The sequence below is a fragment of the Scyliorhinus canicula genome, chromosome 10 (genome assembly GCF_902713615.1).
Source record: "Scyliorhinus canicula chromosome 10, sScyCan1.1, whole genome shotgun sequence".
NCBI lineage: Eukaryota > Metazoa > Chordata > Chondrichthyes > Carcharhiniformes > Scyliorhinidae > Scyliorhinus > Scyliorhinus canicula.
Genome location: NC_052155.1, coordinates 89,187,902 through 89,213,350, shown reverse-complemented (window position 1 = coordinate 89,213,350; position 25,449 = coordinate 89,187,902). Strand labels below are relative to the sequence as shown.

Here is a 25,449-nt window from a genome sequence, read left to right as displayed (position 1 = left end):
GGAGGGGAGAATAGGGGGCGAGGAGCGGCCTCCGAGGCCGTCGTGAAACTCGGCTGAGTTCACGATGGCCCTCCCGGTTTTTCCCGGGAGCGGAGAATTCTGCCCCTTATCTATGAGCGAGAGATAAGGGGAAACTAATGTCATCCACCAAAGTGTATGGGCGGAAATCTCCGCTCCCAGGAAAAATCGGGAAGGCACGAACCCGCGCATGCGCGGTGACCGTCTTTCCCCTCAGCCGCCCCGCAAGACGTGACGGCTTGATCTTGCGGGGGGGCGGAGGGGAAATAGTGCGTCCGATTTGGACGCCGGCCCGACGATCGGTGGGCACCGATCGCGGGCCTGTCCCCTCCCGAGCACAGTCGTGGTGCTCTTTCCTTCCTAGGCCACCTACAAGCCCCAAACGGGCTTCTCACTCCCGTTTCACGACGGCAGTGACCAGATGTGTTTGCCGCCGTCGTGAAACGGCCGCGAACGGCAGGCCGCTCGGCCCATCTGGGTCGGAGAATCGCCGTTTGCCGTGAAAAACGGCGAGCGGCGATTCTTCCGAGCCGGGGGGGGGGGATCGCGGGGGGCCCGAGGGGGGCGTGAATTTTGTCGGGGGTCCCTCCCGTGATTCTCCCACGCCGCGTGGGGAGCGGAGAATCGGGCCCTATGTCTCTGCGATGATCGAAGGTAGGGGTGATAGCTGTGACTCCTCGATGGTGGTCTCTTTGAACCTGTCCTTCGAGGTGGTCTATTGGGTGGTGGAGGAGGGGGTGGGTGGGGAGTGGGAAATGACTCCGGATGGCCTGGCCCCATCAGATGAAGATCCTGCGAGTAATGTAAGGAGCAAGAGGGTAACTAGAGAAAGGATTGGCCCACTCAAAGACAAAAGAGGGAATTTATGCGTGGACTCAGAGGAAATAGGTGAGATTCTTAATGAGTACTTTGCATCGGTATTCACAAAGGAGAGGGACAAGACGGATGTTGAGGCTAGGGATGGATGTTTAAATACTCTAGGTCAAGTTGTGATACGGAAGGGGGAAGTGTTGGGTATTCTAAAAGACATTAAGGTGGACAAGTCCCCAGGACCGGATGGGATCTATCCCAGGTTACTGAGGGAAGCGAGGGTTGAAATAGCTAGGGCTTTAACAGATATCTTTGCAGCATCCTTGAGCACGGGTGAGGTCCCGGAGGACTGGAGAATTGCTAATGTTGTCCCTTTGTTTAAGAAGGGTAGCAGGGATAATCCAGGGAATTATAGACCTGGGAGCTTGACGTCAGTGGTAGGCAAACTGTTGGAGAAGATACTGAGGGATAGGATCTATTCACATCTGGAAGAAAATAGACTTATTAGTGATAGGCAGCATGGTTTTGTGCAGGGAAGGTCATGTCTTACAAACCTAATAGAATTCTTTGAGGAAGTGACAAAGTTAATTGATGAGGGAAGGACTGTCGATGTCATATACATGGACTTTAGTAAGGCGTTTGATAAGGTTTCCCATGGCAGGTTGATGGAAAAAGTGAAGTCGTATGGGGTTCAGGGTGTACTAGCTAGATGGATAAAGAACTGGCTGGGCAACAGGAGACAGAGAGTAGTGGTGGAAGGGAATGTCTCAAAATGGAGAAGGGTGACTAGTGGTGTTCCACAGGGATCTGTGCTCGGACCACTGTTGTTTGTGATCTACATAAATGACCTGGAGGAAGGTATAGGTGGTCTGATTACCAAGTTTGCAGATGATACTAAGATTGGTGGAGTTGCAGATAGCGAGGAGGACTGTCAGAGAATACAACAAAATATAGATAGATTGGAGAGTTGGCGAGAGAAATGGCAGATGGAGTTCAATCCACGCAAATGCGAGGTGATGCATTTTGTAAGATCAAATTCAAGAGCGGACTATATGGTCAAAGGAAGGGTCTTGGGGAAAATTGATGTACAGAGAGATCTGGGAGTTCAGGTCCATTGTACCCTGAAGGCGGCAACGCAGGCGGATAGAGTGGTCAAGAAGGCATACAGCATGCTTGCCTTCATCGGAAGGGGTATTGAGTACAAGAGTTGGCAGGTCATGTTACAGTTGTATAGGACTTTGGTTCGGCCACATTTGGAGTACTGCGTGCAGTTCTGGTCGCCACATTACCAGAAGGATGTGGATGCTTAGGAGAGGGTGCAGAGGAGGTTCATCAGGATGTTGCCTGGTATGGAGGGTGCTAGCTATGAAGAAAGGTTGAGTAGATTAGGATTGTTTTCGTTGGAAAGATGGAGGTTGAGGGGGGACCTGATTGAGGTCTACAAAATTACGAGAGGTATGGACAGGGTGGATAGCAACAATCTTTTCCCAAGAGTGGGGGTGTCAGTTACAAGGGGTCATGATTTCCAGGTGAGTGTGGGAAAGTTTAAGGGAGATGTGCGTGGAAAGTTTTTTACGCAGAGGGTGGTGGGTGCCTGGAATGCTTTACCAGCGGAGGTGGTAGAGGCGGGCACGATAGCATAATTTAAGATGCATCTAGACAGGTATATGAATGGGCAGGAACAGAGGGAAGTAGACCGTGGAAAATAGGAGACCGGTTTAGATAAAGGATCTGGATCGGCGCAGGCTGGGAGGGTCGAAGGGCCTGTTCCTGTGCTGTAATTTTCTTTGTTCTTTGTTCTTTGTTCTAATAGAATTTACAGTGCAGAAGTAGGCCTTTCGGCCCATTGAGTCTGCTCCGGCCCTTGGAAAGAGCACCCCATTTAAGCCCACACTTCAACCTATTCCCCCTAACCCAGTAACACCACCTAACCTTTTTGGACACTAAAGGCAATTTAGCGTGGCTAATCCACCTAACGAGCACATTGTTTGGCCTGTGGGAGGAAACTGGAGCACCCAGAGGAATCCCACGTGGACACAGAAAGAACGCACAGACAGTGACTCAAACCCGGTATCGAACCTGGGAGCCTGGAGTTGTGAAATAACTGTGCTAGCCACTGTGCTCCCGTGCTGCTCACGTCAATGAACATGTGGTCAGTGAGAGGGAAAGTTTATTTTGTCTGACATGAACAACTCAGTTGAGACAGGTCATCTGGGTGAAGAGACTGTGGATCGTCACCTTTGCGGCGCAGACCAACCTTGCTGTCGGTAACTGCTCTCTCCTCGGTCAACCAAGCAATTGCCAGGGCCCATTCCTCATAGGTGGTAGGGACTCTAATGTCTGACACCCCACCACCCATCTTGGCCCTTTCCTGCTTCGTATGGGCTATATTCTCCTGCTGGGACAAAGAGAGGGCGTTGTGGGAGTCGGGGGGGTCTATAGCAGTTGGCATGTGTGGGTACTGCATGGGCATAATGTGGTTGTGCTGGTGAGTGCCAGGAGAGGAGCAGGAATGAAGGTTGGAAGTGGGGAGGGTACGACGTGTCAGTCAGTGATTTGTGGGGTGGGGAAGTTAGGAATTTGAGGCACAACCGATGGTTAGGTGTGATTGTAGTCTTTTTCCAACATGGTATGGTGGGCCTCCTGGTCATGATGCCCATACTGACAGCCGCTGTCACTGCCTCACAGATTCTATTGGACTCCTCGCAGCTTGTCGAGTGACCCAGCCAGGTCGGCATTGCCAAAGAAAGGTGCAGGTCTGCGTGCTGCATGCTTGCGCGTTGACTGGGAGTGAGTGGTGAGGGAGTGTTTAAAAGCAGCTCCCTCTCGTTAGCGGCAAGTCGCTGAGGCACAGGCCTGGCAAATCAGACAGCGAAACAACCGGTATTGGCGAGAAGCTTGTTGAGCTCATTTCCAGCACTAAGTGCCGTTAAATATGGGCCGCGATCTTGCCAACGCGACCGCTGAGAAACAATCCGCCAAACGGCTCCAAAATCACACTTAGAAATGTTTCCTTTAAATTACGCTCTTAAGGTTGCCACTTATGAAAATGTTCCTAGTTCTCCCTTGGATATTCACTCGCTACACATAATTCAATATAGCAAAGGGCATGGTAAGTAATCGTAAATCATATTTTACTTATGTGATCCATTCCATGGAGGGGTTAATTTTCATCTTCCCTTGAAAGGAGTAAACTGGCAGAGAACACTGTCTGTTTGTTCTAGAACCCGCCTGTTATTATTTTATGTCCTGTAATTCAGTGTGTCATGTGAGAGTACCTTTAAGAAATGGGTGTATATAAATGGGTGTGTATATAAATATCTGTAGTGAGAGTACCTTTAAGAAATGGGTGTTTATTACTGCAGTGATGTCAGAGAGTGGGTGGAGCTGGGCTGTCTGTCAGCTTTTTACTTTCGTTTTTGAGCAGGCTGCAGGGTGTGTTTTAGTTTTGTTTTCAGTGTTGAAGTTGAAGCCAGACCAAGCAGGTGTACTGCTGTTCTCTCTGCCACCAAAAGACTATCCCTTGATCATTTGGTGAATTGAGAATCATAATTCTCAATTACGGGGCAGCAGGGTAGCATGGTGGTTAGCATAAATGCTTCACAGCTCCAGGGTCCCAGGTTCGATTCCCGGCTGGGTCACTGTCTGTGTGGAGTCTGCACGTCCTCCCCCTGTGTGCGTGGGTTTCCTCCGGGTGCTCCGGTTTCCTCCCACAGTCCAAAGATGTGCAGGTTAGGTGGATTGGCCATGCTAAATTGCCCGTAGTGTCCTAATAAAAGTAAGGTTAAGGGGGGTTGTTGGGTTACGGGTATAGGGTGGATACGTGGGTTTGAGTAGGGTGATCGTGGCTCGGCACAACATCGAGGGCCGAAGGGCCTGTTCTGTGCTGTACTGTTCTATGTTCTATGTTCTAAATGTTTTCAGTTGTGACTTTAACTTGATGTGCTTCTGTTAGAGGTGGGGTTTTTTTAAAAGTCGTATGGATGTTAAAGGAAAAGCTTAAAGGATTACTTAGTGTTGTAGGCTTTGTGGGTTGTATTTGAATTGATGGTTGCAAAGATGTTCACTGTATGTTTTAAAAAGGTTAACTTGAGTTCATATAATAAACATTGTTTTGCTTTAAAAAATACTTTTCCATTTCTGCTGTACACACCTGTGGGCCGTGTGTTCCCCATACCACAATCTATTAAAAGTTGTGGGTCAGGTGAATTCCATGATACACTTTGGGGTTCTCTAAACCCTGACCCATAACAAGTGCAGCATTAAAATTCAGTGTTCTGCTCCATTGAAAAAGATTTTCAAGCATGTGAACCATAAGTCCATGAATTGCAAATGCTGGTTTGGTGATCCCTGGTTAGATATGGAAAAATTGCTCTTTTTACAGTCTTTGTTTAATTATTTTAGGTCAAGCAGCTTCTAAATATAGTTCATTGTCCCTTGTAGATGTACTTGTGTTTCAACATTAATGCTGTAAAAATATTTTATATTGCAATTTTGCTTGAGTTTATCAGTTTTCATGTTTTTAAAATATATCTAATTAAATCACTGTTGATACCTTTTGTTCAGTTTGTGTTGCATAAAATCTTTTGGAAATATAGCACCATTATTCAACAAAAATTAATGCTTATTCTACTGAAGCAGTGTTTCAGCTTCGTCTTCAATACCATAGCTCAATACAAAACAGAAGTTTAGCCCTCATAAATTTCAGAATGCTTGTTGCAGGACCCAAACGAACCACGGAGACAGCACCTAGCAACAACAGTATTGCAGAATACTAAAACTCTGAAGGTTCAACACAAAATATTTGTCAGTTTGCATTAATAAATTATAGCATCTATATGTAAGAATGCATTGGGGTCTAAGGCAATCGTGTTATAAATTAATAGAAATGCTCTCTTTTGTATACATCAAAAGGCACATTATCCACAACAAATTAATTGTCATCACTTTTAACATGACTGAATTGTTTTCAGGAGATGTTTTACTTTGTCTGTTTGCATCAATTAAAGGATAAATGAGTGTCAATTAATATTTAATTTACAATTTACCAGGTGCAAAAGATAAGGAACTACTTGGAGGCTCATGGTTTGCCTTGCTGGGCAGATTTGAGTGTTCGGGGGCAATCACAGATGAGCACCCGTTCATCTTTTGCCTTTGATATGGCGACAGAGACATTGCAAGGGCAAATACAAAGAAATATGAAGGTAAGAAAATAAATAAATAATAGAAAATACAGCAAATGTGATTCACAGCCTACCTTTACCAGAAATCTAGGGGCGGAATTCTCCCATCGGGCGGCTAAGTGCCAACGCCGGCATAAAAACGGGAGTATTTTACTCAGGCGTCGGCGCCCGTCTCGAGATCCGATTCTCCAGGCCACAGTGTGGTAGCACAACGCTGGCCACTCCAGCTGCCAATCCCTGCGTGAACCCCACGTCACGGGGTCCGTGTATGCGCAGTTAGCCTGGCGCCAACTAGTGCATGCGCAGTAGCCTTCATCCCAATGCCGGCCCCGACACCAAATGGTGCAGGGCTACAGGAGTCGGCATGGAGGAAAGGAGGCACCCCGACAGAGTGACCGGCCCGCTGATCGGTGGGCCTCGATCGCGGGCCAGGCCACTACGGAGGCTTCCCCTCCCCCCACAGGCCAACCCCAGACCTTTCAACGCCGATGTCCCGCTGGCTCAGAGGATGTTAGAACGCCGCCAGCGGGACTTGGCTTTTTGTTGATGGCCGCTCGGCCCATCCGGGCCGGAGAATCGGCGCGCCAGCCCGTGCGGGCCCGGGCCAGAGAGTTGACACATACCCGGACCGGCGCCGCGCCGACCGCGCCGGCACCAGTGGCGCCGATTCGTATCCCGGCATCGGGGTGGCGTGGCGCGATTCGCGCAGCCCGCCGACGATTCTTCGACCAGGCAGGGAGGGTCGGAGAATATTTTTCTGTCTCGCCCATATTTTCATGAGTGCTCTGATTTGGATGTTCAGACTATTTATTGACCTGTTAGTAAAATACTAACTGGTTACTAAATCTTATTTATTTTCTTCCTGTTGAACTAAATTTAGCTGGTTTAGCTCACTCGGCTAAATCGTTGGCTTTTAAAGCAGACCAAGCAGGCCAGCAGCATGGTTCGATTCCCGTACCAGCCTCCCTGGACAGGCGCCGGAATGTGGCAACTAGGGGCTTTTCACAGTAACTTCATTGAAGCCTACTCGTGACAATAAGCGATTTTCATTTTAATTTTTTCATGTAAAGAAATTATTTAAATAATGCTTATTAATCAATTCAAGGTAAGTTGAACAAGAGCAATGAGAATTTGTTTTATTTAAGATATATGCATGATACTTTTAAAGGAGAGGCTTGCAGACCACGATGGTATAAACAAACAAGAACTTTATTGGATTGGTGTCTTCTCTAGGGGCTGGTGGACTAGACTTCCTGTTAGCCTACCCAAACTGCCAGTGATGTCATCAGTGTCTCACATGGTCAAACTCGTAGTGACCTTGTTCCAACTCGGAACAGATACAACACTTTCCTCCCCTTTTACATCATTGGTTACTGCAATGAAGCAAAGTATAATGTTAATAATCAAACTTTACAATGTGAACAGTTGACAAATAAAAGAGTCAATTTCTGTGTGGTTGTCAGTGAACCTTGGACGTCTGCTTTTTCATGTTGACTGTAAACTCTGCTGTTTTTAGCTGAGTTTGGTGGCGTCTGTAGTTGTCACAACTGGAGTCAACATAGGATTTGGAGGTTTACTCAGTGTTGAAATATCCTCAACCAGGATATTGTCTTGCACAGTTGTTTCCAGTACTGTCAGGTATCTACAGGTGTTCACTTGGTACAGTTTGTTGCAGACTCTCAGTTGACTCTGTCTTGAGCTAACTAGTTCTAGTTGGTAAAGTTAGAACATAGAACATAGAACATAGAACAGTACAGCACAGAACAGGCCCTTCGGCCCTCAATGTTGTGCCGAGCCATGATCACCCTACTCAAACCCACATATCCACCCTATACCCGTAACCCAACAACCCCCCTTAACCTTACTTTTATTAGGACACTACGGGCAATTTAGCATGGCCAATCCACCTAACCCGCACATCTTTGGACTGTGGGAGGAAACCGGAGCACCCGGAGGAAACCCACGCACACAGGGGGAGGACGTGCAGACTCCACACAGACAGTGACCCAGCCGGGAATCGAACCTGGGACCCTGGAGCTGTGAAGCATTTATGCTAACCACCATGCTACCCTGCTGCCCCAAAGTTAATCAGTGTGTCTCCTCCGTTGTGATCTGCATATCTATATATACACAAGCGGTTAATGTAAAGACACTGCAACTAAAAAATCATTAGAGGGCAGCATTAGAGATGTATAAATAGACAGACGAAAGCCAGGATCAGTCTCTTCACAGGAACAGTAGCTAGTGACCAGAAGCATACAAGGACAACTCAGCACAGGCGTAGATAATCATAAGTATTTCTTAATCAATCATGTTCATGTAACATCTAGTTTAAGCATTGGAGAGAGAATGAACTCAGTTAATTCATCAACATTACTCAATAAAGTACGTGCTCTAATTGGAAGACTACGAGTGTTAATCAACATCGAGTTAAGGATCATTCTGGAAGACGCAAGTAACTTATATTGTACAAAGCAATACCACATTGCTATCCAAAATAGTAATGTAATATCTTCTTAGGTTTCATTCTTGTTGCATTCACCTTCATGTTTCAGGTCTTTTAACTGGGATGCAACTTCTAACTTCTCCAGTTGAAGGTGTTACTCCAGAGGATTCCCAAAAGCGTTCTCGCCCTTAAAAAACATATCACATTTAGCCTTTAGTGTTGGTTTGTTAAGCAAAGTCAGGTTACGGTAATATTTCTTGCTGTTGGTTATGTTCATTGAACTTCAGGTGCTGCTGTACAGAGTGAAATAGGAATGGAATATTGATCCTAATAATCCCACGTCTCCACCCTATCCCCGAAACCCAATGCCCTCACCTAACCTTTGGACACTAAGGGGCAATTTAGCATGGCCAATCCATCTAACCAGCACATCTTTGGACTGTGGGAAGAAACCGGAGCACCCGGAAGGAACCCACCCAGACACGGGGAGAAAGTGAAAACTCCCCAGTCACCCAAAGCCAGAATTGAACCTGGGTCCCTGGAGCTGAGAGGCAGCAATGCTAACCGCTGTGCTGCTCAGCATGCTCCTTTCTAGGTTTTGCAAGGTGTTACAACAATTCCCTAGGAGTTAATGGACTACTTCCTCAGATTTTAAAGAGATAGAGGATACACTGGTTGCGATTTTCCAAAATTTCGGAAATTCATTAACGTTCTCAATGGATTGGAAGTGAGTACAGCCTCGACCGGGACCTTGGATTCATGTTGCATTACATTCACCCACCACCCATCTGGCCTGGGCTTGCGAAATCCTACCAACTGTCCTGGCTTGAGACAATTCACACCTCTTTAACCTGTAATTATACCTCTCTCCAGGGGCGGCATTCTCCCCTACCCGGCGTGACGGAGGGTGCCGGTGTAGAGGAGTAGCGCCAACCACTCAGGGGTCGGGCCTCCCCAAAGATGGGGAATTCTCCCCACCTTTGGGGGCCAGCCCCGCGCCGGAGCGGTTTGCACCAGAAGACCGGCGCAAAAAACCGGCGCCCCAGCAGCGGGGCTGGCCGAAAGGCTTTCGCCGGTTCGCGCATGCGCCGGCAGTGATGTCAGCGGCAGTTGGCCGCTGACGTCACTGCCGGCGCATGCGCGATGTGGGGTTCTCTTCCGCTTCCGCCATGGCATGCAATTATTGTGTCAGTTTGCTAACATTTATTCAGAATGGTGCCTGTGAGCCTCCTTTCCTTCTCCACTGCGTATGGTAGAGTCCCCTCATGTCCTAACCAGTCGCCATCATTAATTATCCCTATGTTCTCCACCTCAAATACCCTAAGTCCAGTCAAGTTGTCTGTGATGATGGGTCATTCTAAGAGCATCCCTACAGCTTTCCTGGGAGTCCCCCTACAGTCATCATTGAACCACACCTTTGTGAATTGCCTGATCTTGTAGCCAGATAATTTTGGATGTATTTTCTCTGTGAATATGTGCTCAATCTGCTTATCGCTGATCCACGATGGAACCTTTCCCCTATGGACCTGACCTAAATTCTCTTTCAATCGTTCAATCATCTGCTGCCCATACTCGTTGTAACAGGTCTGGTTCTGATGTCTGTCTTTGTCCAGTGGCAGTCTCGCCCTTTACAGTAGCTGTCCATAGATTTTACCGCAGTTTCCCCCTTCCTTACTGTCCGTGTTCATTAGGTCCTCTAGTGATGCTGTTCCCAGAGCGCGTAAGGTGGAGCAGACTCTCTTGGGTATTGTTCTCTCAGTTATTGCTCCCTTGGGTATTGGCCTTCCCCTCTACCTTCATTTCTCCATGCGGGTCCCTGACTATCCCTTACTGGATTCATACCACCCTCTTGGTCAGTGTGCTGTGTTTGTTCCTGCAGTGACTGTTCCCATGCTCTAGATAAGCGCCTAAGCACCCATGCCTCATTGTGTGTCTGTTCTACTAGGTCAAAGTTTACACAAGCCTTTTTACCTGCTTCAGTGGCGTGTGAGACTAAAGTGCGGTCCCATTTAGTGGTGCCAGCAGCATCTAAATCAGCACTTTCTAATTCCCCAAACACTGCTTTAAAATGTATCCAGAGGCGACCGGCAAAGGCAGTGGGATGTTCCGCTTTCCTCTGTCTACATTTATTTAAACCGTCCACATGATCCCCTTTATTAAATCCTGTGGTGGTTAGTATTGCTTCCTTCATTTCGTCTAGGGCCCCCCCCCCCCCACATTTTGGGGCGATGGTAAAGCTGATTGAACAGATTGACAAAGGCTCATAACTATCAGTTTAACCTCCTCTCTCTCATCTAACCCATATACGACCTTTTGGTGCCGAACCTCTTTGAAAAAGCAGTGTGGATCAGCAGTGGGTTCGAAGATTGTGATTTTATTACTCGCGTCCCTCAACTGGGTCACTGTGAGCGAGGTGGTGTAGGTGATAGCGGGACCCAAGGCATTCCCTATCCTTCTTTCCGTGGTGACTGGATTCATCGGCGCCGGGATGGTTTCGACAATTACTGGGGGCTGGGATGATGCAGTCGGTGTGACTTGTACAACCAGTGCTGCGTGTGCAGCTGGTGTGTTTATTACTGGGCGTGATGGTGATTGCTCTCGATTCTCAGTTCATATAATTTATATTTTAGCACTTTCTTGGAACTCTGCCCAATCTGCCATCTCTTCTTCCTCTCCCTCTACTGTCCCGAAGGTACATACAAATCCCTCTTTAACTGAGAGTGCTGATCGCTGCCATGCTGCAGTCGAACATTAGTTGAAAGAGAGCGAGTGATGGCCTGCGCAGTTCCTTTTATCTTCCTATCTTTTGGGAGGTCCCAGGTGAAGGTTCAATGGATCGACAGCATCTTGATTACCCTAATCGATCCTGACCAATTAGGGGCGACACCTTGTCGGCTGTCAGGTTCCGGTCGGGCATAGCCATGAGTGTCCAAGGCACGTAAGCCTTCTCAAATAAGGAAAACAGGCATCGCTGAGTCTGCCACTTATTGTTAGTTTCTACCTGGAGCCCATTGACCGGGAAGACCTCCAAATGGCCTTTTGCAGGTGTGAATTTCTGCCCAAAGTCTGGGCTGCAATTTGTATATTTGAAAACTGCAGCCTGTCTGTGTCCTCGCTTGGCCACTTTTCCCATCACTTTTTGCGGGCTGCCATTTTAGATGGCCACAACTCCAGTTCTTGATCCTTTCATGAGAAAAAATTTTGCAGTTTCATGTTTCAGATCGATCCAGTAAATGGTTATTTCACATGTGCAACGTAAAAGTACGCAAACATAATTATGTCATTCAGAAACAATTGAATTTGTAGGTTTGTGACTGAAAAAAACACTTAACCATCCAGAGTACATCTAAATCATTGTCTCCTTTTGGAAAAAAAATTAAACAGAACGTTTCATAAAAGAAAAAGATTTGTGACAGGCCTTGATATGTTGATGGGTGAGAACAGCAAAGTGGGATTTACTCTGAAAGTAAAAAACAATTCTCAGGACTGAGGAAACAGAACAAGTAGAGATCTTGGAATGCGGAATAGAAAGCAATTGGAAAAACATGAGAGTATGTGACATGCTTCAAGAAATGTCACCAAAACAGATAAGAAAAATAGACAAAGGGTGGATGACAGATGAGATACCAGCAATGATAACAGAAAGGCAAAAGAAAAGAAAAATATCAGATTGTGACGACATTGAAAAGGAAATTAAGAATGCACACAGACGGGCTCAAGACAGATGGTATAATGAGATGTGTGATAAAGTATTAGAACTTGCAAGAAATCACAAAGTGAGAGTTATGTACCAGAAGATGAAATCTATGACAGATGGGGAAAAAAAGCGAGAACAACAGATAGTGGAAGATTAAAAGTCAAAGAATTTCACTGAGTTGAAAAGATGCTGTTTTTTTTTATCTCAATACTGCCGGGCCAGACACATGCGGAAAAATAGTTCAAGTTACTGAACCTGATCACCTCTCCTGCCAGTAATTATGAGTCCAAATTACAAAATTACTCAAGATCTGGAATGAGTTAGTACTAAATGTGGCAAACTCATTTGAGCTGACAGTTACAGTGGCTGTTGTGGGGATTAAAAATATTTTGTGCTCATGCAGTCATTTTCCCTTTGAGGCTTGGATCAAGATGCACTGCTGGGTGATGCACGATCAATTACACAAAGACGAGAGTTTGATGCAATCGAGGCTTTATTACACCAAGATGTGTGGCCTCCTACAGCAGTTGGCGAAGTGCCTGCTGTACTGGGAGCACACATATTTATACTCCACCCATTGGGCGGAGCCAGCAGGCAGGGAACTACCCCCGTACCTGTAGTACAGGGCCTTACCACAAAACACCTACACCGACATACTCTATATACAATATATACATCATATACATTTACCCCCTGTTAAGATTGAGTCCGGCAGGGGTGGTGGAGAACTATATACAGGTAGACTTTTCAAAGTAAAGTGAGCAAAAAAAATTGAGTTCAGCGGGGTGGGGGGAAAATTATGTACAGAGGGATGGTGTTTTAAAAGTCCAGGTCATGTTACAGATTCAGTCGGTCCGGAGCCTTGATCTGCTGTCTGGAGCGCCGCAGTGCTGGCGGTGATTCCGGTGTTGGTTTGGTCTTTGGTGACTCCGGGAGCGTGTCAAAATCCTCTTCATCCTCGGGTGTGGGCAAGGGGAGGACGAATTGTCCCAGGGCGGGGGCTGCGGTGGGGTCCGCCGGGGGAGGGGAGGGTGGCGCCGGGTCGGAGAGGGAGGTGTGTGGGGAACCAGCTGGTGCCAGGTCCCTGAGGGAGACAGTATCTTGGCGGCCGTCGGGGTACACTACGTAGGCGTACTGTGGGTTGACGTGAAGTATCTGTACCCTCTCAACCAACGGGTCCGCCTTGTGGAGTCGTACGTGCTTACAGAGAAGTACGGGTCCTGGAGCTGTGAGCCAAATCGGGGGCGACACCCCGGAGGTGGACTTCCAAGGGAAGGCAAAGAGACGTTCATGGGGTGTTTCATTAGTCGCGGTGCACAGGAGCGACCGAATGGAGTGCAGGGCGTTGGGAAGGACCTCCTGCCAGAGGTGGGCCGGGAGATTTCTGGACCGTGGGGCCAGCTGGACGGCCCTCCAGACCGTCCCATTTTCCCCCTCCGCCTGTCCGTTTCCCCTAGGGCTAGAGCTGGTCGTCCTGCTCAGGGCAATGCTCCTCTTGAGCAGGAACTGATGCAGCTCATCGTTTATGAATGAGGATCCCCTGTCACTGTGGACGTAGGCGGGAAAGCCAAACAGAGCGAAGATGGTGTTGAGGGCCTTGATGACTGTGGCAGACATCATGTCGGGGCATGGGATGGCGAAGGGGAATCTGGAATACTCATCGACCACACTGAGGAAGTACGTGTTACGGTCGATGGAGGGGACGGGCCCTTTAAAGTCCATGCTCTACGCCAGGCACATCCTCTCCACTCGTCATCAACCTTCCGGTGAGTCAGTGGAAGATTTCTGCCGTGCCCTGATTCCCCTAGTTAGAGACTGTGACTGTCAGACCGTCACGGCCACAGAACACTCAAACTTGCTCATGAGAGACGCTTTTGTCACAGGGATAGGGTCCAATTACATCCGACAGCACCTCTTAGAAGGGGCCACGCTCTAACTCGCGGAGACTAAAAAGGTAGCACTCTCGCTTACAGTCGCTTCGCGCAACATCCAGGCCTACGCCTCCGGCCGCACGGCCCACCCCTCCTGCGCATCGTGGACTCCACAGACAGCCGCCCCATTGTGGACCTCACGAGCAACCTCCCTCAGCCAACCCCACGCCTGTGCTGCGCGGCAGCCAACCAACCCCGGGGGACCCAAATGTTACTTCTGTGGGCAGCCTAAGCACCCCCGACAGCGCTGCCCGGCCCGGAGCGCCCTTTGCAAGGCCTGCGGCAAAAAGGGACACTTTGCTGCAGTGTGCCAGGCCCGCGCATTCGCCACTAATGTTCCGACTCCCCCACATGCGACCAGTGGGCGGCACCATCTTCCCCTCCTCGGACCACTTGCGACCCGTGGGCGCCGCCATCTTGTTCTCCCCAGGATCATCGGACGCCGCCATCTTGTCTTCCTCATGACACGTGCGGCCTGTGGGCGCCTCCATCTTACCAAGACTCATGCCCCCAGGGCACCTTATCGCCTGCCACCATCGACGACCAGCCGTGTCTCGCCTCAGTCATGATTGACCAGTCTCACCCACACAACCTGTCAACTGCTTCCACCAACCTGTCAACTGCTTCCACCACCACAACGAGATCTCCTGTCTGCTGGACTCCGGGAGCACCAAGAGCTTCATTCATCCCGATATGGTAAGGCGCTGCTCCCTCGCGGTACACCCCGCCAACCAGAGAATCTCCGGCACTTCGCCAGAAGCTGTAGGAGGCCCCACATCTTAGTGTAATAAATTGATGCATGATCAATTACACAAAGACGAGAGTTGGATACAATCGAGGCTTTATCACACTAAGATGTGTGGCCTCCGACAGCAGCTGGCGAAGTGCCTGCTGTACTGGAAGCACACATCTTTATACACCGCCTAATGGGCAGAGCCAGCAGGCAGGGAACTACCCCCATACCTGTAGTGCAGGTCCTTACCACAAAACACCTACACCGACATCCTCTATATACACATCAGTGGTGACTGCCACATTGAGTCAGGATGAAAGTCACCAAAGTCCCAGAGGATCATAGGCTGCTCTCCTTTTTGAGAGAGAGAGAGCTGACCGGGGGTGATTTAACCAGACAATCGCCACAGCTCAGATGAAGGGCAAGGTTTAGAAGGCGAGGCCTTCATGCATAACGTCAACCGGTATGGCAATGGAACCCACGCTGCTGGTATAGCTCTGCATCACAAACCGTCTGTCCTGCCAGCTGAGCTAAACCAGCCCCCATAACATAATAGCTTGTGTCTCGGTGCAGCTTAGAGATTGGCGGATCGACAGCTGACAGGATTTTCTCACTTTGGCAGTCACAGGAGAAGTGTCGTGAGCAGCACAGACCATTCTAAATTGCCTTCATAATCTCACGTGGTCTTTGATCACACTCACATGGGCAGACTCTTCAAACTGCTAAGGAAAATTGGATGCTCTACCAGATTCTTGGGCATCACTTCTTTCCACATGAACATGCAGAGTGTCATCAGTTACAGTGGAACATTGGGGAAAAAGAGGGCTGTGCCAACTCTCTTATGCATTATTATTCTGCATGTTGCTATTGTACACTTTCAGTGAGTACTAAAGTGCATAATGTCTTGGCATGTGAGTTGAAGTTTGCTGATCTCGCTGTTCTGACATCCCATGTTGAAGTTCACTTGCAGCGGATTGTAACTTAGGTCTCCTGGGCCTGCAAGGAGTTTGGGCTGACAGACAGCATCAGGGAAAACCAACATTATGGGCCAGAACGTAGAGGCCCCATCTTCTATCAACATTTACAACCTTACTCTGGAGATCGTCCGCAGGGTTCACAGTGATCTTGTCTGTAAGAAGCTGCTGTGAGAGAAAGATTTGACACGTCAAACAGCCTTTAGCATTTACACGTTAGCAAACAATCAGAAAAAAGCAGCAGAGACTTTAGACGGGAATCAGAAATTTTCCTGATGCAAGGCATGGCCTGCCCCAACTGCAGTGGCCATGAAACTCAGAACCGAACAGTGTTTCATGTATGGTAAACACTGCAATAAATGTGGGAAGTGGAATCATTTCACAAGACGCTGCAGATCAAAACCAAAGCAGCATTTCTCTGCCACCAGCCATTCTGCCGTAGGTGAGTTCTCCAAGGGTAGGAGCATCTGCAAGGTGAACGAAGTGGAGTTCAGCCAAAGCAGTGAGAGCTCTGAGCCTCCAATAATCACTCTGTTGTGAGAGTGTTGGCACTGTCACAGAGAAGGGTGAGGCCTTCACCACCCTCAGCATGATTTGCTGCAACACAAGACTGAAGGTAAAGATTGACACTTGAGCAAAATGTAATGTATTGCCCAGCCGAATGTGACGGGAACTTGACCATACGCAGCACCGGACCCCAATACTCGGGGTCCCACTGGTGTCACAATACTTTGACGTCCAAGCAGACACCTCCCAGCACAAGCTGGGGCAGTCCGCATCCATCATGGCAGGTGTATATCTCCCTTTTCACCTTAAACCTATGCCCTCTAGTTTTAGACTTCCCAAACTTTGAGAAAAGATGTTGACTATCTATACCTACACCTCTCATTAATTTATAAACCTCTATAAGATCACCCCTAAGCCTCAAAAGCTCCAGGGAAAAGAGCCTCAGTTTATCCAGCCTCTCCTTATAACTCAAACAATCAAGTCCCGGTAAATCTTTTCTACACTTTCTACTTTAATAATATCATTTCTATAATAGGGTGACCAGAGCTATACACAGTATTCCAAATGTGGCCTTATTAATGCCTTGTACAACTTCAACAAGACATCCCAACTCCTGTATTCAGTGTTCTGACCAATGAAACCATGTATGCCAAATGCCTTCTTCACCACCCTATTCACCCGTGACTCCACTTTCAAGGAGCTATGAACCTGTACTCCAAAATCTCTTTGTTCTATAACTCTCCCCAACACCCCACCATTAACTGAGTAGGTCCTGGCCCTATTCGATCAACCAAAATGCATCACCTCACATTTGTCTAAATTAAACTCCATCTGCCATTCATCAGTCCACTAGCCCAATTGATCAAGATCCCGTTGAAATCCTAGATAACCTTCCTCCCTTCCCATTATGCCACCAATCTTGGTATCATCTGCAAACTTACTAACCATGCCTCCTAAATTTTCATCCAAATCATTAATATAAATAACAAATAAAAGTGGGCCCAGCACTGATCCCTGAGGCACACCACAGGCCTCCAGTTTGAAAAACAACACTCTACAACCTTCCTGAAATGCCCTCATCTACCTTTTTGGTTCAAGAAACTCAATCAAATTCGTGAAACATGGGACTGGATTCTCCGGTTGCCGATGCCAAAATCGAGTTTGGCAATTGGCCTGAGAATCACAGTTCCTGACCAAATCGGGGGCGACATCACTTTCAAGATGCTCCACCACCGACCGGCCGAATTCCCAACGGCGTTGGTCGCGTGTGGTCTCATCCGTCGGGAACGCGGTGGGGTGGCTGCGGTCTCAGTCCAGCACCGCCATAGTCAGGGAAGGCTGATCTGCGGGCAGGGAGTACTTTATTAGGGGCTGGGGGCACTGTCAGGGGTGGTCCGGGGCGGGCGTGCTGGCCAAATGGGGGCACTACTTCGCGGGCTGGGTCTGTGAGCGGCCTCCACCATGTAGCCAGCGCGGCCGTTGCAGGCCGGCGCCAAGTGCATGCACGGCCACGTACCTGGCAATTCTCCGGGCTGTATCGGCAGCTACAGCCGGGTGCTCTATGCTGCCGACATACTAGCCCCCAGCAAAACGGGGAATCGGTGGCCATTTTATAACATTTTTTCTGGCGTAAAATGCCACCGTTCGCACACCGCCGTGGGGACATAGCCCCAGAATCGGAGAATCCAGCCCATGATGTTTCACTCACATGCTGACTGTCCCTAATCAATCTTTTCCTCTCTAAAGGCCTGTACGTCCTGTCTCTCAGAATACCTGCTAACAACTTACCAACCACTGACGTTAAGTTCACTGGTCTGTAGTTCCCAAGCTTTTATCTGTGGCCCTTCTTCAACAAGGGCACAACAACAAGGGGCTGGTTTAGCTCACCAGGCTAAATCGCTGGCTTTTAAAGCAGACCAAGCAGGCCAGCAGCACGGTTCGATTCCCGTACCAGCCTCCCCGGACAGACGCCGGAATGTGGCGACTAGGGGCTTTTCACAGTAACTTCATTGAAGCCTACTCGTGACAATAAGCGATTTTCAATTTTCATTTTCATTTGCTGTCCTCCAATCTTCAGGCACTTCACTTGTAGCTGTTGACGATTCAAACATCTCTGCTGGGGGACCTGCAATTTCCTCCCTAGCCTCCCACAACGTCCTGAGATACATTTCATCAGGTCCCGGGGATTTATTTTGTTGGCAGACTTCCAGCAACTCCTTCTCTGTAATATGTACACTCCTCAAGACATCACTATTTATTTCCCTAAGTTCCCTAACATCCATGCATTTCTTAACAGTAAATACTGATGAGAGATATTCACTAGATAAAAGCAAATTACTGCAGAGGCCCTCATCATCGCCCACTTCACATAGGACCTGGTCTCACACGTCATCCCCTCCCATCCCCCTCTTCCCTCCCCTTCCCTCATTTCCCCGTTCCCCTTTCCCATCCCCCATCGGTCTGTGCACATTCAGGATCCTGACCTTCCTGTTGCTTGCCATTTTAACAAAAGACCCTGCTCCCATGCCCACATGTCTGTTCTTGGCCTGCTGCAATGTTCCAGTGAAGCGTAACGCAAACTGGAGGAACAACATCTCATCTTCCGGTTAGGCACACTACAGCCTTCCGGCCTGAACATCGAATTCAACAACTTCAGATGATCAGCCCCACTCGACCCATTTGTTTTCATTTCATTTTAACTGTCTTTTACCATTTCTTTCTTTCCTGCACCTTTCCTGCACCTTTCTCCTCTTTGCTTCCCCCTTCCCCTCCCCCCACACCTACAGTTCATCCTCTGATGTTAATTTCCCTGCTGTTTGACCTTTCACATCTTTTGTCCTCTCTGGGGACTGCCATTAGCACTCTTTCCCCTTGGTATCTGTGGCCATTAGCACCCGATTTCCCTGGGTTTCTGTGGCTATGACTCATCTTTCATCCTCACTCCACAGTATAAATATTTCCCACTCTCTCTGTCTGTTAGCTTTGACAAAGAGTCATTGGTCTCGAAACGTTAGCACTTTTCTCTCCCTACAGATGCTGCCAGACTTGCTGATATTTTCTAACATTTTCCCTTTCGTTTCAGATTCCAGCATCTGCAGTAATTTGCTTTTACCCATCCCCCTACCCGCCATGAGAGATATTCATTTTGGATCTCACCCATCTCTTGTGGATCTGCACACTGTCCCAAAGTGATCCCTGTCACCTGCCCGTTCTTATTTCCCATTCTCAGCTACATCCTGGGGCAGTCAGACATTCCAAGCCTCTTTGAGCACCATGCCAGGATGGCAGGTTGGCTCTTGGGGGATAAGGAATACCCGCTGAGGACCTGGCTCAAGACCCCAGTGCAGAGGCCAGTGACTGATGCAGAGATCCAATACAATGAGGCCCAGGAGGCCATCAGCATGGTCATTGAGCGGTGCATCGGTCTCCTCAACATGTGGTTCTAATGCCTCAATGACTCTGGTGATACAATGCAGTATACTCCCTAGAGGGTCACCCGCTTTGTCCTGGTTTGCTGTGCCCACCACAATCTGGCACAGCAGCGTGACGACCTTCTGGAGATGGAGGAAATGTAGCCACCTCCAAAGAGGAGGACGACGAGGCGGAGGATCAGGAAGAGCTGGAGAACGGACCCGCAGGACCAGCCCGAGTATGGAGGACAGGTGGAAGCGGCAAGGGTCCAACAAGCCTGGAGGGCCAGAGAGGCCCTCATCTTCGCCCGCTTCACATAGAACGTGGACTCACCCGTCATCCCCTCCCCTCCCCCTCTTCCCTTCCCCCATTTCCCCGTTCCCTTTTCCCATCCCCCTTCCTGCCATCCCCCCCACACTCACTCTGTTCCACCCTCCCAGGGTCTAGGTAATGTCACTCCAGGATGATGAGACTGTGTGGCCACTGTCAGCAGGTCACTGTCCAGGGCAAGTGGACGTGCTGTGAGCTCAGCGCTGATGCTCCTCAATCTATGTCATAGTCTGACTCCTGCCTGTCTGCTGAGTGCTCGCTCACACCCATCATCTGCACATGGTGTGCCCCCCAACTGCCCCTGTCCCCCGATGGTGGCGCCGCATATTCCCCACCCTTTCCCACCCTCATAGCACTCTTCCACCCCCTTTACCCCTTACCCTCCAGTGCCCTCTCAGTGATCCTCAATCTGTGCTCTACCACTACATCCAGCTGTGTCCCAGGATGCACATCAGAGGTGGAGGCAGCCTTCTACCTACCACATCCCCTAGTTTTCGATGCCCCTGACGGGCATTCTCTGGAGTCACTGGGGCCAGAGGGCCCTGGCAAACTTGCCGGAGGCACATGCCCTACCATACCACCCTGTTCTGACTCCGAGATGCGCCAAAGAGGGTATGCCTCGGGGGAGCTGGTGGCCGCCGTCACCACTCCATATTGTGGCTCCGGGTTGGCACCCAGTACCCCCCTCCTCCTCGTCAGTGCCCACAGAGCCTTGGGGTTCACCTGGGGGTGAAAGGGCAACTTGCTACCTGTTATAGAAAGACTATGACCTCTTGTTCTATAAAGCTGGTTAGAGATGTCCCTCACCCTGGCACTGGGCAGGCAACACACCATATAGGACTCACGATCCTGCTTACAAAGGGTGCTATTAATTCCCAGCAGGAGCAAAAATCAGGTGCAACTCAGCTCCGGTGGAAGAAGAGAATTGCACCCACTTTATTGGTGTACTTTCTTTGTCAGACACATTTGAGCTTTTAAATTATGCCGAGTAAAGTCCTTGTTCCCAAAATCAATTCCGCTTAATTTTAAGAGCCTCCTTAAAGACCCACAACAGGCACAAACTCTCAATATTGATTCATTTGTTCTGGTGAGTTTAGTGGCAGTGGTTGATTCTTGGGCGATGTTTTATATATATTTTTTCTTTAATTTAGAGTACCCAATTCATTTTTTCCAACGAAGGGGTGGTTTTAGCGTGGCCAATCCACCTACCCTGCACATCTTTGGGTTGTGGGGGTGAAACCCACGCAAACACGGGGAGAATGTGCAAACTGCACATGGACAGTGACCCAGAGTCAGGATCGAACCTGGAACCTCGGTGCCGCAAGGCAGCAGTGCTAACCACTGCGCCGCCGTGCTGCCCAGGGGCGATGTTTTATAAACCAACAAAACAGATTCAGCAATTCTGACCTTCATTCTCAGCCTCGCGATGCTGGAAACGCAATCGGCGGAGGATCAGACATTCAGCCAAAATCAAGGTTCTTGCCCGATGTTGAACTGAAAGCTATACTCCGGTCGCTCACTGGTAGCGCCAATAAGATTTGTGCCCTGCACCGGTGATGGCATGCAAAACCGGCATTAGCCTGCATTTACAAATCATTACCGCGTCTGACCCAGTATGCAGCATGACGGTACAATGGTGAGCACAGCTGCCTCACAGCACCAGGGAGCCTTGGGTAACTGTCTGTGTGGAGCCTGGACATTCTCCCCGTGTCTGCGTGGGTTTCCTCCAGGTGCTCCAGTTTCCTCCCACAGTCCAAAGATGTTCAGGTTAGGTGGATTGGCCATGCTAAATTGCCCCTTAGTGTACAGTGATGTGTAGGTTGGGTGGAGCTGCAGGGTTAGGGTAGGGGAAATGGCCGGTGCAGACCTGATGGGCCATATGGACTCCTTCTGCACTGTAGGGATTCTATGTTCCTCACCCCTGTGATTCTCCGCCCTTTTCACATAGTTCCCAGGTGCCAGGGTGGCACTGCCAAGGGTCAGGGCCTAAGGGGAGGGGGGCCATGCCCATCAATGGAGGGTGGGCGGGGTATGAAGGGTGGGAGGGGTGCAGTGCAGGTAAGTAGGGCCCTCTGGGAGATTGAGGGGGTTGGAGGGTGGGGTCCTGGAAGGAGGAGGCCTATAAGGAGGTGTGGGAGAGCCAGAAGAGGCTCTCAGGGACACCATAATGGGATGTCCTCACTTGGGTTGTGTGGGATGGTGCCCATGTGTGTGGGAGGTGATATTGTCCATGTGTGAGGGGTGTGGGGGCCCCTCAAGCTCACTTAGAGATCGAGTCACCCTTTCAAAATGACAGCCCGATCTCTGAGGAGCCAGTTTGGCCAAAGGATTCAGCTCCCCAGTGTTGAAAATAATTCTCGGGGTGGGATTTCCAACCACCCGCCGCGTGTTTTCTGGCGGGAGAAGCGGCCCGCCAACGGGATTTACTGGTCACACCGTTGTCAACAGGATTTCCCAATGACTGCACCCCTCGTCACCCGCAAACCTATGCATTATCGTGGGACCAGAATGTCCTGCCGGCAAGAACAGCTTGTAAATCCTGCTCGAAGTGTGAGCTAAACCAGTGGGAAACTCCCCAGCGCCCAAAAAAGTGACTAATGTGGTTGGATAGCAGTGGGAAACGCGCCGGCAGTGCCAACGGGAAACTCCCAGCAAAACCCATCAAATGACTCTTAGGAACATTTCCAATAGATTGCGCCCTTAGTTTCTCAAACAGATAATTCTGCCCTCTATGTTAAAATTCCACATTTTTTTGTGCTGTTCGTACAGGTTTGGGCAATTTGTGGCAAAAAATAAGACAAAGCAGCAAAAAGCATCATGAGCAAGAATTTATTACAGGCAGTAGCTAAAGCAGACACTATTATATCTTTACAGGGAAAATTCTGTGAATAAAGTGAAGAATAATACAATGCATTGGATTGGGAGTAGGTCAATTTACATTCTTTTAGATTACCTTGACATAAAGTTGATGCAGAAATGAAGGCGCAGACGTTCATTATCATAAATGCGTTTCTACTGCAGACGTTCATAAATTTATGATTCCAATAGCTGCAGCTTGTTTTAAAGAATTTAGCATAATGCTTTGTATATCATGCTTTAAGATATTAACAAATGTTTGTAATGTTAAGGTTCCATTTCCCATGATCATAAATTAGGAAGAATTAAAATTCAAAATGTTGCTTTTGCAGTTAGTTGTAAATGATCTGCAAAGTAATGCACTGTAATTTAGACTCGGTATGTTAAAGTAGGATCCATCCCATTTCTTCTTCGATACTTTCAATATCAGTCAACATAAAGTAAATGATTTGCATTCAACTGTTTTATACCTCAACCTAATTGGATACTGCATCTCTTATTTAATGTGATATGTGCTTTAAAATCCAATTACACTGGTTAGAGCAAAGCTTTTAGGAAGTTCTGAGTAAAATTGTAGACACTGCAAAATACATTTGCAAATATTACTTACTGTGCTCTTAGAAAATGAGAGACCCGGGTCAAATTATATATTAAAATTGTGCTTTTCAAATGAGGAATGCTGGAGTAAATTTGTGTCTTTATATCGCCCAGTATCCAGTTGTATATTTATCACTATTTCATAGTTATTTCTCCATGAATCACAATGGAACAAACTGCAAATGATTGTAAAAAACTGAAAGGCAGATACAGAAAACAACTTGCATTTATATAAGCATCCTTCTCAATCTCCAAACTACCTGCAACACTTCACAGCTAATAAAGTGCTGTTGTGATGTGGGGAAGTGTGGGGATGTGGGGAAGTCTCCCAACAACAACAATGAGATTATATGAAGGTAATTTTGATATTTGTTCCGTCCACTTTTGTTAACCGGATTAAACTGAATCTTAATGACTGCAACTTCAGAACCCAAATTATGCAGGATTTATCACTTTTAGCAGTGCAGCTTAATGGGTCTAACAGTTTTTGGTTTTTTTATTCATGACGGATGTGCACGTTGCTGGCTAGGCCAGAATTTATTGCCCATCCCGAGTTGCCTTGGAAAAATGGTGGGTGAGCTGCCATCTTTAACTCCTGCATTTCCTGAGGTGTAGGTACACCCAGAGTGCTGCTTGGGAGGGAGTTCCAGGATTTAGACCCAGCAACAGTGAAGAAATGGTGATATATTTCTCGGTCAGGATAGTGTGTGCGTTGGAGGTGCACAATAACTGCCAGAAGGTAGTTACAAGGACCATCCTAAAGTTGGCTCGGGTCTTATTGGCACAAATCAAGCGAGCTTTGGACACCAGTACAAGCCTACAGGTAAGTCCAGAAAGAGAGAAGGTAACTCCAGGGTAATAGTAGCACACAATGTTAATGGGGAGGCAGAAGGACCTGCAGATGCCCCCACTCCATTTCCACAATCTGCAATTTGAATCTGTTCTACAAAGCAGGCACAAGCCAGCTGCTTGAAATGAGCTTTAAAAATGCAGATTATGGTTCGATGATGACACTGGGGCGTAACTGTGATTTTAACCTGTAACCTGAGCAAAGGAGCTGTTCTGGTTTTCCCACAAAGAAAAACACCGGAAATGGGAGCAGTGGCCAGAAGGGTCGCTGAAGAGTTATGTTTTTCTTTTAAGTTTGGGAGAGCAGCCAAGTAAGGAATATTTAGGCTCCTGCAATCCCATACTCCATCACAGAAATGACCTCCGTTTCATGTACTTGAGTAGCAGAGGCACGTTGACTGCCATCGGCTTTGACATTTTATCCTTGCCCACCAGTCACCTGCGACTAACTGGAGTATGTGTTTACAACCCGGTAGTTATAATCACTCGGGGCTCAGGTTGCTGATGATATGATGGGTTGGTATTGATGTTTGTTTCAATCCTGGTTCACCAGAGATTGACATAAGGCTTAATGAGACTGTGTATAATGGTAATATTATGATAGCAACCTATTGTTCCTCAGGTGTAAATGCTTTTTATTTCTGAAAATGGGCTTCCAACAAAGAAATAAAGTAAACTTTCACTGTGGTAACACAAAAGCAAAATACTGCAAATCTGAAATATAAATAGGGGTGGCAGGGTAGCACAGTGGGTAGCACAGTTGCTTCACAGCTCCAGGGTCCCAGGTTCAATTCCCGCTTTGGGTCACTGTCTGTGCAGAGTCTCCATTGTCTGTGTGGGTTTCCTCCGGGTGCTCCGGTTTCCTCCTACAGTCCAAAGATGTGCAGGTTAGGTGGATTGGCCATGCCAAATTGCCCTTAGGTTAGGTGGAGTTACTGGTTTACGGGATAGGGTAGAGGTGTGGGCTTAAGTGGGGTGCTCTTTCCAGGAGCTGGTGCAGACTCGATGGGCCGAATGGACTCCTTCTGCACTGTACATTCTATGATTGTATGATAAACAAAAAGTGCTGGAAATGCACAGCAGGTCAGGCAACATCTGTTGAGAAAT

General features: G+C 48.2%; 1 long non-coding RNA gene across 1 annotated transcript in view; it reads left to right on the top strand.

Moving 5' to 3' along the window:
* LOC119972936 overlaps positions 1-25,449 on the top strand; it is a 62,604-nt gene that overhangs the window by 13,502 nt on the left and 23,653 nt on the right. Inside the window, exon 3 of the long non-coding RNA XR_005462183.1 lies at positions 5,880-6,032. This is a non-coding gene — a long non-coding RNA (uncharacterized LOC119972936). The remainder of the gene's footprint in view (positions 1-5,879; positions 6,033-25,449) is intronic.